We start from the raw sequence: 14124 nt of genomic DNA on the forward strand, positions 1-14124 counted from the left end.
GATTGAAAAGATATGGAGCTAGGACACATCCTTGATGCATACCCTTCCCAATTTTGAACTATACAGTGTTCCCTTGCTCTGTTCTGACGACTGCCTTCTGGTCCACATATAAGTTTTGCAAAAGCACTATCAAGTGTTCTGGGATTCCCATTTTCCAATAGTTTGTATACAAATTGCTTGGGTATGACCAGACTTTGGGTTGAAATTTCTACAATGTGTCAGCACTCTTCTTTTTCCTCCCTGGGTTCGCATTTCTGGGTGCCTAAGTCCCCTCTCCCTCCTTGTCTTCTTATCTTTGGTTTCAAGCACATGTTGTTCTTTTGGTTACCACTTTGTTTTTCTACTTTGGTAGACTAGCTTTTTTGTTTGGTTGGTTTTTAAATTACATTAATGAATTTTCTTTTTTAATTGAGAATTTAATGAAAGTTTACAGAGAATTTGGATTTCCATTCATTCATTACTGCACATTTTCCTCCCTGCCACCTCCAGTCCACTTTTCTCTTTGGAAAAAAAATTCTTTCATTGTTACACAGTCCACACACACACCGCCCAACCCCCGCCCCAGTCCACTTTACTATGCAGCCCTTATTCTGGACTCATGTCATGCCAGTAATACCTAATCTTATATTCCTTTTATACAACTCTCTCTCTCTCTCGTCTGTTTCAATGCTATGTACATTATTTATCCCCTCTTTTCTTCGTTTCCTCCCAACTCCCATGTCAGTTTAGTTTTATAAGAGTGGCACTATTCAGTATTTCTCCTTTTGTGACTGAGATATTTCACCCAGCATAATGTCCTCCAGGGTCACCCATTTTGTATAATATTTCATTAGTTCCTTGTTTTTCAGAGCTGCATAATATTCCATTGTACGAACATACCACAGCTTCTCTATCCATTTTTTCATTGATGGACATTTTGAGTTGTTTCCAACTCTTTGCTATTGTGAACAATGCATCAATAAATATGGATGTGCATATATCTGCTTGGGTGCCAGTTCTGGGTTTGTTTGGGTTTTTTTTAACTTTTTTTTATTCTTTTTTTTTTCCTTTTTGTGTGTGTACCGTCGAATCAGATCTTACTGGTACAGGAGGAAATTGTTCCTCCTTCTCCAGCAGAGCATCTGGCAGTTCTGGTTTCTTTAGGGTGTATTCCCAGTAGTGGAATTGCTGGGTCAACTGGTATTTCTATTCCCAACTTTTTGAGAAAAAGCCATACCTAGGACTAAAACCAAGGACTATAAACTTCACTAGAGAAAAGCTTGGAAGAACTTTAGAAGCCCTAACCCACAACAAAAACAATGTTCCAAGCATACTGAAAACCTACAACCAGGAGAGGATAAAATAGATGAATGGGACCTTCTAAGAATCAAATCTCTATGCACATCCAACAACTTCTCCATCAGGGTAAAAAGGAAAGCCACAGAAAAAATATTTGGTAATGACCTAGCTGAAAAGGGACTTATATCTAAAATTTATGAAATATTTGAGCACCACAACAAGATAAATGTAAGCAGCACAATTGCAAAATGGGCACAGAATATGAACAAACACTTCAAAGAAGACATTCAGGTACGAAACAAACACATGAAGAAATGTTCAAAATCAAAACAACTATGAGATATCACATCACCCCAGTAATAGTAGCAAAATTCAACAGAGAAGGAACCAGCAAATGCTGGCGAGGTTGTGGAGAAACTGGAACCCTTATTCACTGTTGGTGGGAGTGTCAAATGGTGCAACCACAGGTGGCTCTTAAGAGACAATGATCAAACTCTATCTCAAATGTTGTTGTTGTTGTTGTTATGTGTGGTATGTGCCATTGAGTCATTTGCGACCCATAGCGACCCTATGTACAAAGCCCTAAACCCAGCTCTATCCTGTGCCAATTGCACTGCCTCTGACACACCCACCCCAATTACCCCAGTCACTGAATCAATCCACCTCATAGAGGGTCTTCCGCTCTTGCACTGTCCCTCCACCTTCCCAAGCATGATGTCCCTCTCCAAGGACCTGTCCCTTCTTACATGTCCAAAGTATGTCAGACGAAGCCCCAGAATCCTTGCCTCCAAGGAGCAGCCTGGTTCAACCCTCTTCAAGATGAATCTGTTTGTTTTCTTGGCAGTCCTTGGTACATTCAGTACTCTTCTCCAGCACCACAGTTCAAAGGCATCAATTCTCCTTCTGTCCTCCCTAGTCATTGTCCAGCTCTCTGATGCATGACAAGCGATTGCAAAGACTGTATCCTGTATCAGATGCACCTTGGTCTCCAGAGTGACACCATTGCTCTTCAGTACCTGCTTGCTGAAACTGAGGAGGACCTGAAATGCTTGTTGCAGAGGGTCAAGGACTGCAGCCTTCAGTATGGATTGAGGCTCAATGTCAAGAACACAAAGATTCTCGCCACTGGACCAATTGGCAGCATCAGGATGGATGGTAAAGAGACTGAGATGCTTAACAACTTTAATTTCTTTGGCTCCGTGGTCAACACTCTTGGCACCAGCATCCAGGAAATTTAAAAAAAAACCATATTGTTATGGGAAAGTCTGCTATTAGGGACCTCTTCAGGGTACTGAAAAGCACTATCTCAAATACTTTAGTCATAGTTTCAGGAGGGACCAGCCCTTCAAAGCAGACAACACGCTGGGAATGGCAGTGAGTTGGAGTTAAAGAAGACTCTCAACCAGAGAAACTGACACAGTGACAGTAAGAACGGGCTCAAGCATGGTGGAGACCGTGAGGATGCTACAGGACAGAGCTGTTCAGAGGACTGCTAAGCATCCTAGGTGAATGGGCAGGAAAGAACAGTAACGACAGCCATGCACAATTATGCTTGATGGAATTCCCTGTGTTTCCAACCCCAGGTCAATGTTGAGAGGAGCACGGCTGGCTCAGGGTAATAGATGGTTTGATCTGGTCCTCAAGAGGGTCAGCTAAGACTTTCTGATATCAAGTTATTCTGCACTAGACTAGCTAGTGAACCACCAGAGTTCCCTCAACTACCGTGGGTGTTGATTGTGAATACAGGTGCAACGAAGTCACCGACAACTCCATTAATCATGATGCTGCCTATTTGCCAGATGGTGAATATTTTTGTTTTCTTGATATTGAGATATAATCTATATTGAAGGTCGTAGTCTTTGAGCATCTGCAACAAGTGCTTCCAGTTTTATTTTCTGCAAGTAAGTTTATGTCATATACATAATGCATGCTGCTGATGGGTCTTCCTTCAATATTGATGCCGTATTATTATTTGTATAGTCCAGTTTCTTGAATGATTTGCTCAGCATACAGATTGAATAGATATGAAGAAAGAATTCAATCCTGAAACACACCTTTCCTGACTTTAAACCATGGAATGTTCCCTTGTTCTGTTCACCCGACATCCTCTTGGTCTATGTGTTGTTTTCACATGCGCATAATTATGTACTCTGGGATTTATATCTTTTTTTTATATTATCCATAATTTGTTATAAGCCACAGAGTGAAAATCCTTTAGAGATTCAATAAAACAAAACCAAACTTCTTTCTAGTATTGTCAACTTTCAACCCATCTGACATCAGCAACAAATACTTGATGTTACAGCCTATTCTGAACCCAGTTTGAATTTCTGGCAGTTCACGCTTATTAGTCTATAAAAGGCAAATATCTTTTTTACAAAGTATAAATGGGCTCTATACACATGGGCCTCGCCTGGAGGACTACACAGGAATCAAATGGACTATATTTATAAAGATTTCCTGAAGAAGCTTAATTATCAGCAGTCAAAACAAGACCAGAGCCTTACAATACAGAACATCAACTACTCATATGCAGGGTGAAATTGAAGTTGAATAAAATGAAAACTTGCCTACAAGAACCAAAATATGACCTTGAGTCCATCTCAACTGAATTTTTTCGCTATTTGATTGATAGTTATTTGATCACTATTCCACTTCAATGAGCATCAGTTGGGTTATATAAAATTAAACTGGATGGTCTAAGATCAGTTATTATACTTGCCTTTAGGACCCAAATGTTTGCAGCAACTGCTTTCAAGCATCCTGGTTAGCCTTGAGGGAAATGGTCCATGGTTTGTGTTTTGGGGTGGTTTTTTTAATGAAAAATAAGTTACTGGCGAATTCTAAAATCCTAAGTGCGAGGTAAGAATTTCTGCCACCATGCCTCTACATCTGTGTATGGCGAGAACACAAGATTTATGTATATCTGGGCAGTTGAGAGTTGGCACTTCCATCAGAGATTTTTTTTGCTTTTGTTTTCTTTTTTTCCAACTTGTTCTAATGCACTTTGCTCTATTTTGGACCATATAAAGGAGTCTGTCTCTTGCCTTCTGGGAGGGCATACAGAAACTTCATTAACGCTCCAATGTTATAGAACCAATTCTAGAAAATTCTGCCATGCGGAGAAATGTGAAGCTGCTTATGGTTTCATGGTGGTGTTGCCCTGCATATGAACGGGCCCTGGTGCCATGATGGTGATGTGTCAGGCTTCTAACTAAGGGGTGGTCATTTCAATTTATCAGTCACTGCAGAACAAGATGGGCAGTCTCCTTTAAAGATTCCCAGTTTCAAACTCTGATTTAAAGACTGTGGGTGGGAACCTTAATATAGCTTCTTCTCTTTCTTGCTAAAATTCCCAGTTTCCTACACTGATAATATATTCCCAATGTCGAACTCTTTCCTGGACAATTAGAACTTTCTCTTTAGGGACTCAGTATCTTAGTTCAGCTAGAGGAATCTATGAAAGTTATGATGTTTGTATTGCAATTCCATTCACCTTTGCTGGCTATAAAGAAATCATTAATGTACAGCAGCTTGATGTTTTAATGAAAATCAGTCTCTGGCATTCTCTAGCTAGGATGGGCTTTTAAGTTAAGCATGTTAACCCTCCTGGATTGGGATATGGGCATATCTTAATCTCCTCCTGCTGTTGGGATAGTGGAGGGGATACCAACAACATCCTCAGTTTGGCTCTGCCCAGAAGCTTCCTCAGATTGGGTTGAATGAGGAGCCTGAGAGGGTATCCACCTCTCATATGTGATAGAGACAAGGGAGAGTCCTTGCAGTCATGTCCACTGTATTTCCCAGGAGTTTCCAACTAAAGTCTGGACCCAGAAATGTTTGGGGACAATATGTGGAGAGGTTGCAGTGACTTCAACTTTGTGAGGTTAGAGGAAGCCTCTCCTGCCAGCAAGGGGACATTTGGTTCCTTAACTTCTTTTCACCTGTTGTTGTTATTTGGTGCCATCAAGTCACGGACAACTCTTAACGACCCTATGAACGGAAGGCCTGAGCACTGTTCATAGAGTTTCCAGAGGCAAGTCATTTCAGAAGTAGATGCCACTCCTGCTTCCAAGCTTTTTTTAATCAGGAAGCTCCACCAAACACTGTCCACCATGGGTAACCACTATCACATTTGAAACATCAGTGTCACAGTGTTTAATATCACAGCAACCACAGGTAACCTCTGTACAGTAAATGGACAGACCAGTGCTAGACCACCTAGAAGAATGTCTGACAGAAAAACAATTTGAACCAGTTCTGAGGGCTATAAATTAAAATCACCCACTTTGGGCTTGGTAGAATAACTTTCTGTCCACTAGGCCAACGTAGCTGCTAGGCTTATTATCATAGAACATAAAACATGCTCTTACATAGGGTTTCTCATACTTTCCCCCCTATTTTTAGCCTATTACAAGCCCAACTGGAAAATGGTATAATAATTAGTGACCCATCTCTGAGATGTCATGAAAAGTCCTTAAGACGGCATTGAGGCTGTGGTGTTAGCCTAAAGTCTGGCTTTTATTAGCCATTAAATTTATGGTCCTCTGGTCTACCTACCTTAACTGCAGGCACATGGTCTTGCAAATCACCAACAACAGTAAGATTAGGATGAGAGAAAGTGTGCTTCCAACACTGCGCAACAGGACTTTAGGTGAGCAAGACTTGTGGTGACAAGACTTGAGGGAGACGGGAGCAAGACTCTGGTGATGGTAGGAAGAGACTGTGGCATTGCTGTGGAGAAACTGTGGCAAGGTGGGAGCTAAGGCTTCTTGCATTTGGGCTGGCCACAGTTAAAAGTTTTTACTGGTTTTGCTGAACACTTGAAGACAATTTATAACTGCTGAGGCAAACCTTGCTAGATGATTTGAATTTGTGTTGGTAAACAGAAGCAGGGGCTAATTAAGGTATTAAACTTGGGAACTGTGGGGCTAAAACTTGTTTTGTGAGATATTCTTTGCCTATCTCACTTTCCAACTTACTTCCCTAGTAAACATCATTCTCAGTACCACAACCGTGAATCTGGGAGTCAACAGTGAATTAATGGGCCTCTTTCTGTTGATGTCTCCAGAGGCAGCATGGGGCTGGACTATGTGTCTTTATCTGCTTTCTGCTCTGGACAGTGAGGGGCTATGCTATTCTTACTACCTCTGACCTTTTCAGAGAGACGCTCATGGCCCTGTGCCCTCCCGGGTTCTTTTCTCTTCTTTAGACAGAGGCCAGACAATATGACAGAGGAAAATACATTTTCTCTCTTTCGTAGGGTCATAACTGCATTTAACTCATTGTTTTAAAATATATCCCAGGGGAAGAACACTCAGGAATGTTTTCAGTGACACTCGTTAATTGCCATGAACACAGACAAACTGATGAAAAACACAAGGTCATCACATCTCCCTGCTCTGAGACTGGAGGCAGGAAAGGACGCCTCAGCTCAGGTTGTCGGGCAGACCCAGCCCTGAACCGGCAGCCAGAAAAGTGAAAGGACAGGGGTTTGCCTAATGCACAATGGAGACTTCACCCCACGACCTGCCTTGCTCTGTCTGTCTGCTCAGGTGCTCAGAGCAAATGAAGTCCACCCTTGGACACTGATTTCCAGAGCCTGGGTCTTGTGGACCCATCTAGACCTGGCCCAGTGGTAGTCTCATCTCAGGGAACGCAGGAACCTGACTCCACTTTCACTTTTCACGGTCAGTGTTGGACCTTGACTGGGTCCGCTCCAAAGACCTGGAGGACGGTGGCCTTTGAGAACACACAGTCCCCAGTGCTATCTCTAGGGGTTTCTCAATGGGGCCCAGTTGGGTCATCTTGGACACTGAGTGGCCACTCTTGACTATTTAATCAGAAAGTGTTAATGGAATGGACTAGCCTTGTCTCCCCTTGCCAAGATTTAAAGAGAAAGTCTTAACTTGAAAGTGAAAAAGGAAGTATATTTAGTTGGTTAAGAGAGTAACTCCAAAGGGAGCTCTGGTGGTCTAGTGGCAAGAAGCTGTACTGAAATCCCAGAGGTATGCAGTTTGAATCCACCAGATGCTCTGCTGGAGAAGGAGGGACAGTCTCCTCCTGTACCAGTCAGATCCAATTTGATGGTACACACACAAAAAATAATTAGAAAAAAAAATTTAAAAAAAAATCTTTAAAAAAAAAAAAAGAGTAACTCCAGGACAGAGAGACCCCCAGGAGAGGTTGGTGTTGTAGCCTCCCAGGGTGGTCTGATACAGTGGAGGTGATATATGTTCAAAGACACTGCGTGGAAAGATCTAGGAGAGTATGTTTAGGAGTGGCAAATATGTGTATGCATCTATCATATGATCCATGATTTTACTTTTTTTTATGGCACTCTGAGCATAACTGGTGGAGCCCTCATGGCCTAGTCTTTAGAACCTGGCTGCAATCCTAAAGTCACATGGTTTGAGTCCATCCTGTCTTCCATGGGACAAGGATGGGCAATCTCTTCCCCTGCAATTTATGGTCTGAAAACCTGCTTGAGGGTCAGCTATGAATCAGTTTCAAACAGGGCACACAAGAACCTTGAATTTGGGGATAATTTTAGCAGGTGACGTGTTTCCATGCAAGCAGTTAGTTAACACATGCTCGAGGGGCCAGATTCAGATGAAATCAGGTGAGACTACCTAGTATTAGGTGATTTTCAGCACTTTTTCCCTCACAACAACCTCTAGAACTGGAAGCCCTTCGATACTGGGGAACCTCCTCCCACAGAATATACAGCCTAGTGCAATGTTGGCGGGTCAGCTACAAAACAGTTCTGACTTCTTGAGAAAGATGTTAGTACAGGGAACATGTATAAGAGGTTCTGAATTAACAGTCAAAAGGCTAGGATAATGCTGTTTAAAAAGACTTTTTTTAAAACATTTTTTATTTATTATTATTATTATTAATTTTAATGAAAATTTAAAGAGACTTTGGATTTCCATTCATTCATTGTTGCACCTTTCTCCCTGCCCACCCCTCCCCCTAGTTCACTCTTCTCTTTGAAAAGTAAAAGAAAAATTCTTTCATTATTATACAGTCCCTCCCCCCAGGTCCACTCCACTCTGCAGCCTTCGTTCTGGACTCCTGTCACGACAATAATACCTAATCACATATCCCTTTTAAACGGGTTTCTCCCTCATCTGTTTCAATGCAGTGTACATTATTGATTCCATCTTTCACTCCCTTAGAGCCTCCAAGACCTGCAAGAGTCCCAGCGCTGAGCTGTTCCTGGGTGATGCAGACGGTTAAGTTTGCAATTTGTAACCAACTTCTAGGAAGAAAATCTTGGAGATCTGCTTCCAAAGACCACAGCCTTGAACATATGATGGAGGAGATCCACTCTGAGTGCGTGATACCCGTGACTTAAAAGTAACCCATCTGCGATGGGTCCTTTAAGTAAAGGGGCCACCCTGGTCTGCTGGATGTAACACCTCCTATTCAGCACAGGTTGGAGATGGAGAGCCTACTGTGTGCTGGGGCCTTTCTATGAGCTACTTTGTGCAGCCCTGACAACAGTGCTAGAAGGTGGGACTTCCAACCAGAGGCAGATGGTGCAGGTGAAAACACACTCTGGATCAGAGAGGTGAAGCACACCCCGGATCAGAGAGGTGATGCAGCTTGCCTGAGGCCACACAGCCTTCCACAGTTCTTGTACCATTTTACAATCCCACCAGGAGTGATGAGAGTTCCAATCTGCCCACATCCTCTTCAACAATTGTTTGCTGTGTTGTTAAACTTTGCTACTGTTGCTGGAATGGAATGGGATCTCTTTGTTGCTTTGATTAGTGCCTCTTTCATTGTTTGTGATTGTCAATGTTTCCTTATGTGTTCCTTGGTCATCCAAATGTCCTATTTCGTGAAGAGTCTTTTTATATCTTTTGCCCATTTGTTGATTTGGTTGTGAATATTTTTTTGTGGGCAGGCCTGGTAAGTATTCTGCAAACTATAATTAAAAGACTCTTGTCTAAAATGTCATTGCCAAATGTTTTACCCCCTCTCCCAATATATAGGCTTTCTTTTCATCCTATTGGAAAAAGGGATTTTATTTTAAGCCAGCCCCATTCATCAATGTTTTTAGGCTGTTTATTTGGGATTATGTTTGCAAGTCTATTTATGCTGTAGGCAAGGGCTTCTAAATTTGTTCCCATTTGTGTCTTACGGTCTTTATGATTTTGAGTTTTACCCCTACCTTGAATTTGGCTTTATGCATCGTGTTGATGTGGATGCTGTTTCAGTTTTCTACAGGCAGATGTCCAGTTTTCCCAGCATCATTTGATAAAGATACTGTCATTTCACCATTTAATGAGCTTTGTTGCTTTGTCCTATGTCAGTTGACTGTAAGTTTATGGACTGATTTCAGAATTCTCTATTCTTTTTTCTTTTTTTGTCAGACTGTAAAGTTTATTGGGCTGTTTCCCATGACGATGGAGACAGGCCGCAGCCCCAGCCCAGCGGCTCCTGGAGGCGTCAGCTGCGCTGCGGCTAATGAAACCAAATCCCAGCTCCAAACTGGACGCCATCACAGGTCCTGTCGCCCCCCTGGATGCCGATGAGGATGCAGTAATTGAGCTCCGGGCGAGCCTGAGGGCAATGCCAGCTCCGTAGGACCAGAGAATGCACTCAGCCAGCCAGCCGGTGTGGGCCTTTGGACCATCCCGTAGTTGAGGCTGCACAGGTTCCCAGCGTTGAGAAAGGCGTGCGTCCTCAAGAGCTCACCAAAGCCTCCCTGGCCGGGCCAGAAGGGCAGCGGGGTGTAGAGATGAAGGCCGCCCGCCCAATACGCTTCTCCACCCAGGTCGTCTCCTTCGCTCTGATGATGTGCAAATGGAATCCATGGACGCTGGTCTGGCCGCCCAGGTAAAAGCAATCGGCAGTACTTGATCGTTTATCACCAATGGACACCAACATCCCAGCCCAGAGAGAGAGGCTGAGATGACCCAGTCCAACACCAGCTGCTTATTCAGCTGGAACTCAAAGTCCTCCTTGAGGAAGCTTACGTCCCCACCAGTGTGGCCCGCCAGCTCCTGGTTCATTTTTAGCAGGGCTCCTTCCCTTGGTCAGAGGGAGGAATTCCCAGAGTCGATGACCGTGGCGTGTGAGAGTGATGACTTGAGGTAGTGCCCGCTTTCCTTCCGAACAGCAAAGGAGGCCGTTCTCGAGAGGCAGCCCAGCTCTCTCCACACACCTTCCCACTTCACCGTGTGGCTGGTCTTCCAGATGGGAAAACTGTACTCGCCAACAACTCCTCTGTCCATCTCCCGAAGCGAGCTCCAAGGGAACTGCCCGGTAACTTTATATAAGTTTACAGAGAAATTTCTGTCAAAGTTCCCGGGCTGTGGTTTGAAGGACAGGCCGTAGGAAGTCTCTTTCGTTCCGCAGGAAAGCTGAGAAGTCACCTTTTCAGCAGGGCCAAGGAGATTCGGGAGTTTGAGGCCAAGGATTATACTGCCTTCATTGTTCCCGTTAGTTTCCTTTAATTCAGTCACTTCAAATGTAACGTCTAAGCCGTTTGGAAGTGCATCCTCACCTTGACATGTGTCGATCAAAACGTCCACTTGTCTAAATATTCCCAGACGGTGCAATTTTTCCTGAGCCTCGTGTGATTTCCGCATGACATCAATCAGGTTTTTAGCCTTAAAAACCATCTCCAATTTCATACATGATGATATCATCTTTTGTCCTTCCAAGTCCATCAAAGTGAACGTACTGAACAACCACATCTTTGTTCCCAAGAATCTCCTGTTTAGCTTCAGGCTCAACTTCAACAAACTCAGCTTCTTATAATGCCCCAAAATCAGGTCCACTTACAGAAAGAGGCTCCAGACTCCGGGCATGGACTGTCCCCATGGTTCCCTCTCAGTCGCCCTTGCAGGGTACTAGGTGGGTGAGGAGGACAGAGGGCGGGTCCAGAATTCTCTATACTGTTCCATTGATCGATGTGACTGTTTTTGTACTAGTACCACACTGTCTTGATTACTACAGGTCTGTAGTAGGTTGCGAGATCAGCGAGTGTGAGATGCTTCCTACATCATTGTTTTTCAGAAGAGCTTTGGTTTTCCTAGGTCTCTTTAATTTCCAAATAAAATTGGGAATTTCCTTTTCTTTTTGAAGAGTGAATTTGGTATCTGTGTTGTAATTGTGTTGAATCTGTAGATTGCTTTTGAGAAGGGTGTAATTTTCACAATATTAAGTATTCCTATCCATGAACAGGGAATATTTTCCCTCAATTAATTAGAGTCTTATTGCTTCTTTTAGTAGTTTTCATTAAGAGGCCTTTGTGTCTCTTGTTATATGTCATTACACTGCTTTTGACTCATAGTGACCAGATACTGTGTCAATCCATCTCTTCTGGGGTCTTCCTCTTCTGGGCTGTCCCTCCACCCTTCCAAGCAAGATATCCTTCTCTAAGAACTGGTTCCTTCTGGCCACATGATCAAAGCATGTGTGATGGACCTTCAAAATCTTTGCCTCTAAGGAGAAACTTAGTTTCATCCTTTGTAAGATAGACTTGTTGTAGTTAGGTTTATTCCTAAGTGTTTCATCTAGGAGTGACTATTGTAAGTAGTATTTCTTTTCTAGTTTTCTTTCCTGTACTTTCTTTGCTGCTATAGAGAAGTTTAACTGATTTTTTAATGTTGATCTTATGCCTACCACTCTACTAAATTCATCTGCTAATGGGTTTTTGTTAAGTCTTCGGAGTTTTCTGTATATACTATCATGTCTTCTGCATTTAGTAACAGTTTCACTATCTCTTTGCTAATTTGAATACCTAACAGAAGGTTTTAAAGGGCAGCTTGAGAAGACAAAGCAAAGCATTGTAATGAAATATGCAAAGAACTGCAGTTGAAAATCAAAAGGACCAAATGCTCTTGGCATTTCTTAAGCTGTAGGAATTAAAGAACAAATGTAAGCCTCAAGTTAGAATATTTAGGGAGCTCTGGTGGCCGAGTGGTAAGAAGCTGTGCTGCAGCCTCAAAGTGATGCAGGGTGAATCCACCAGCTGCTCCTCTGGATACGATAGTTAATTGTATCCTCCCATTTGATTAACTGCCCTTGAAAACCCCCTGAAAGATCAACTATGGGCCAGTTCCAACTCAATGGTATGCAACAACAACATGGGCAGAATATTGAATGATTCATGTACCATTGAAAGAATATGGAAAGCTTATACTGTCACTGTACGAAAAAGAATTGGCTGACGTGGAAGAATTTCATGGGAGGAAAAATATGATCAAGAGGCAATGGTGATGAAGGAGGAATTTCAAGCTGCTCTGAAAGAATTGGCAAAAGAAGGAGGCCCCAGGAACTGGTGAAATTCCAATTAACATATTTCAGCAAACAGATTCTGCCCTGGATGTTCTCACAACAAATCTGGAGAACGACTACCTGGCCATCTGACTGGAAGAGATCCATATTTATTCCCATTCCAAGAAAAGATGACCCAACAGAGTCTAGAAACTATCAAACAATATCACCAATATCACACACAAGCAAAATTCTGCTGAAGATTATCCAAAAATGACAGGAACAGTACATTGAAAGAGAACTACCAGGAATACAAACCAGGTTTAGGAGAGGTTATGGTAACAGAGACCATATCTTCAATGTCAGATCTTGGCTGACAAGAAAGAGCACCAGAGGAATATCTATCTGTGTTTCACTGATTATGCAAAGGCATTTGACTGTGTAGATCATAATAAATTATGACTGACTCTGAGAAGAATGAGAATCTAGAATACTTGATTGTGATTGTGCAAAACCTATCTTTGAACCATGAATAAGTTCCCGGAACAGAGCAAGAAACCACTGTATGGTTCAAAATCAGGAAAGGAGTAGGTCAGGGATGCTTCTTGTATCCATACCTTTTCAATCTGCATGTGGAACCAATCATTTGGGAGGACGGGCTTTATGAAAAAGAATTTGGCATCAGAATTGGGGGAAGACTTATCAACAATCTGTGGTATGCAAATGACACAACTGAGGAGAACTTGAAGCATTTGCTGCAAAAGGTCAAAGACTGTAGTCTTCAATATGGATTGAAGCTCAATATCAAGGAGACAAAAATTCTTACCACTTGGCCAATTTGTAGCACCACAATAGATGGAGAAGAGATTGAGGTTGTTGACAATTTCATTTTGCTCTTGTCACCAGCAGTCAAGAAATCAAAAGATTAATGGCCTATGGAAATCTGTTGTCAGGATCTCTCTAAAGTGCTAAAGAGCAATGATGTGAGTCTGGAGACAAATGTGTGCCTGATTCAGCTGGACAATGACTAAGAATGGCAGAAAAAGAATATCTGCTTTTAAGTCATGGTACTGGAGAATATATCATGGACTGTCAAGAGAACAAGCAGGTCTGTACTGGAGAAGGTGAAACTAGGATTTTGATGCTCTATCTAACATACTTTTGGCATGTGGCTAGAAAGAACCAGTTCTTGGTGAAGGGCTGCTTGAAAGAGGAGAGGTACAATGCAGATGAGGAAGACCCTGGATGAGACTGACACAGTAACTGGAGTAATGAAGGTAAGTGTATCGGAGTTAGTGAGATTGGCTCAGGATAGGGCAGGCTACAGAGCTATTGTACATAGTGTCATCATGAGTTGGAGGTGACTCGGTGGCACAAAACCACCACCACTGCAACTTTGTTGACCTGGCTATAACTTTCAATGTTATGTTAAATAGGAATGGTCATAGTGGGCAATGTTGCCTGGTCCTTGTTCACAAGGGTAATGTCCTTCATCTCTCTCTATTTAGAATGATGTTGGCTCATGAATTTTTAAATATACTTCTTGCTATATTCAGGAGAACCCTCTCTATTTCTGTTTTGGGTATTTTAATGAAGCAGAGGTGTTGC

At 42.5% G+C, this 14124-nt stretch overlaps 1 pseudogene; it reads right to left on the reverse strand.

Annotated features, from left to right (window-relative positions):
* Positions 1-9753: 9753 nt before the first annotated feature.
* Positions 9754-11118, reverse strand: LOC102874750 (annotated as a pseudogene).
* Positions 11119-14124: the final 3006 nt, after the last annotated feature.

Source organism: Elephantulus edwardii, unplaced genomic scaffold, assembly GCF_000299155.1.
Source record: "Elephantulus edwardii isolate Elephantulus edwardi_28Jun2011 unplaced genomic scaffold, EleEdw1.0 scaffold00002, whole genome shotgun sequence".
NCBI classification, from domain to species: domain Eukaryota; kingdom Metazoa; phylum Chordata; class Mammalia; order Macroscelidea; family Macroscelididae; genus Elephantulus; species Elephantulus edwardii.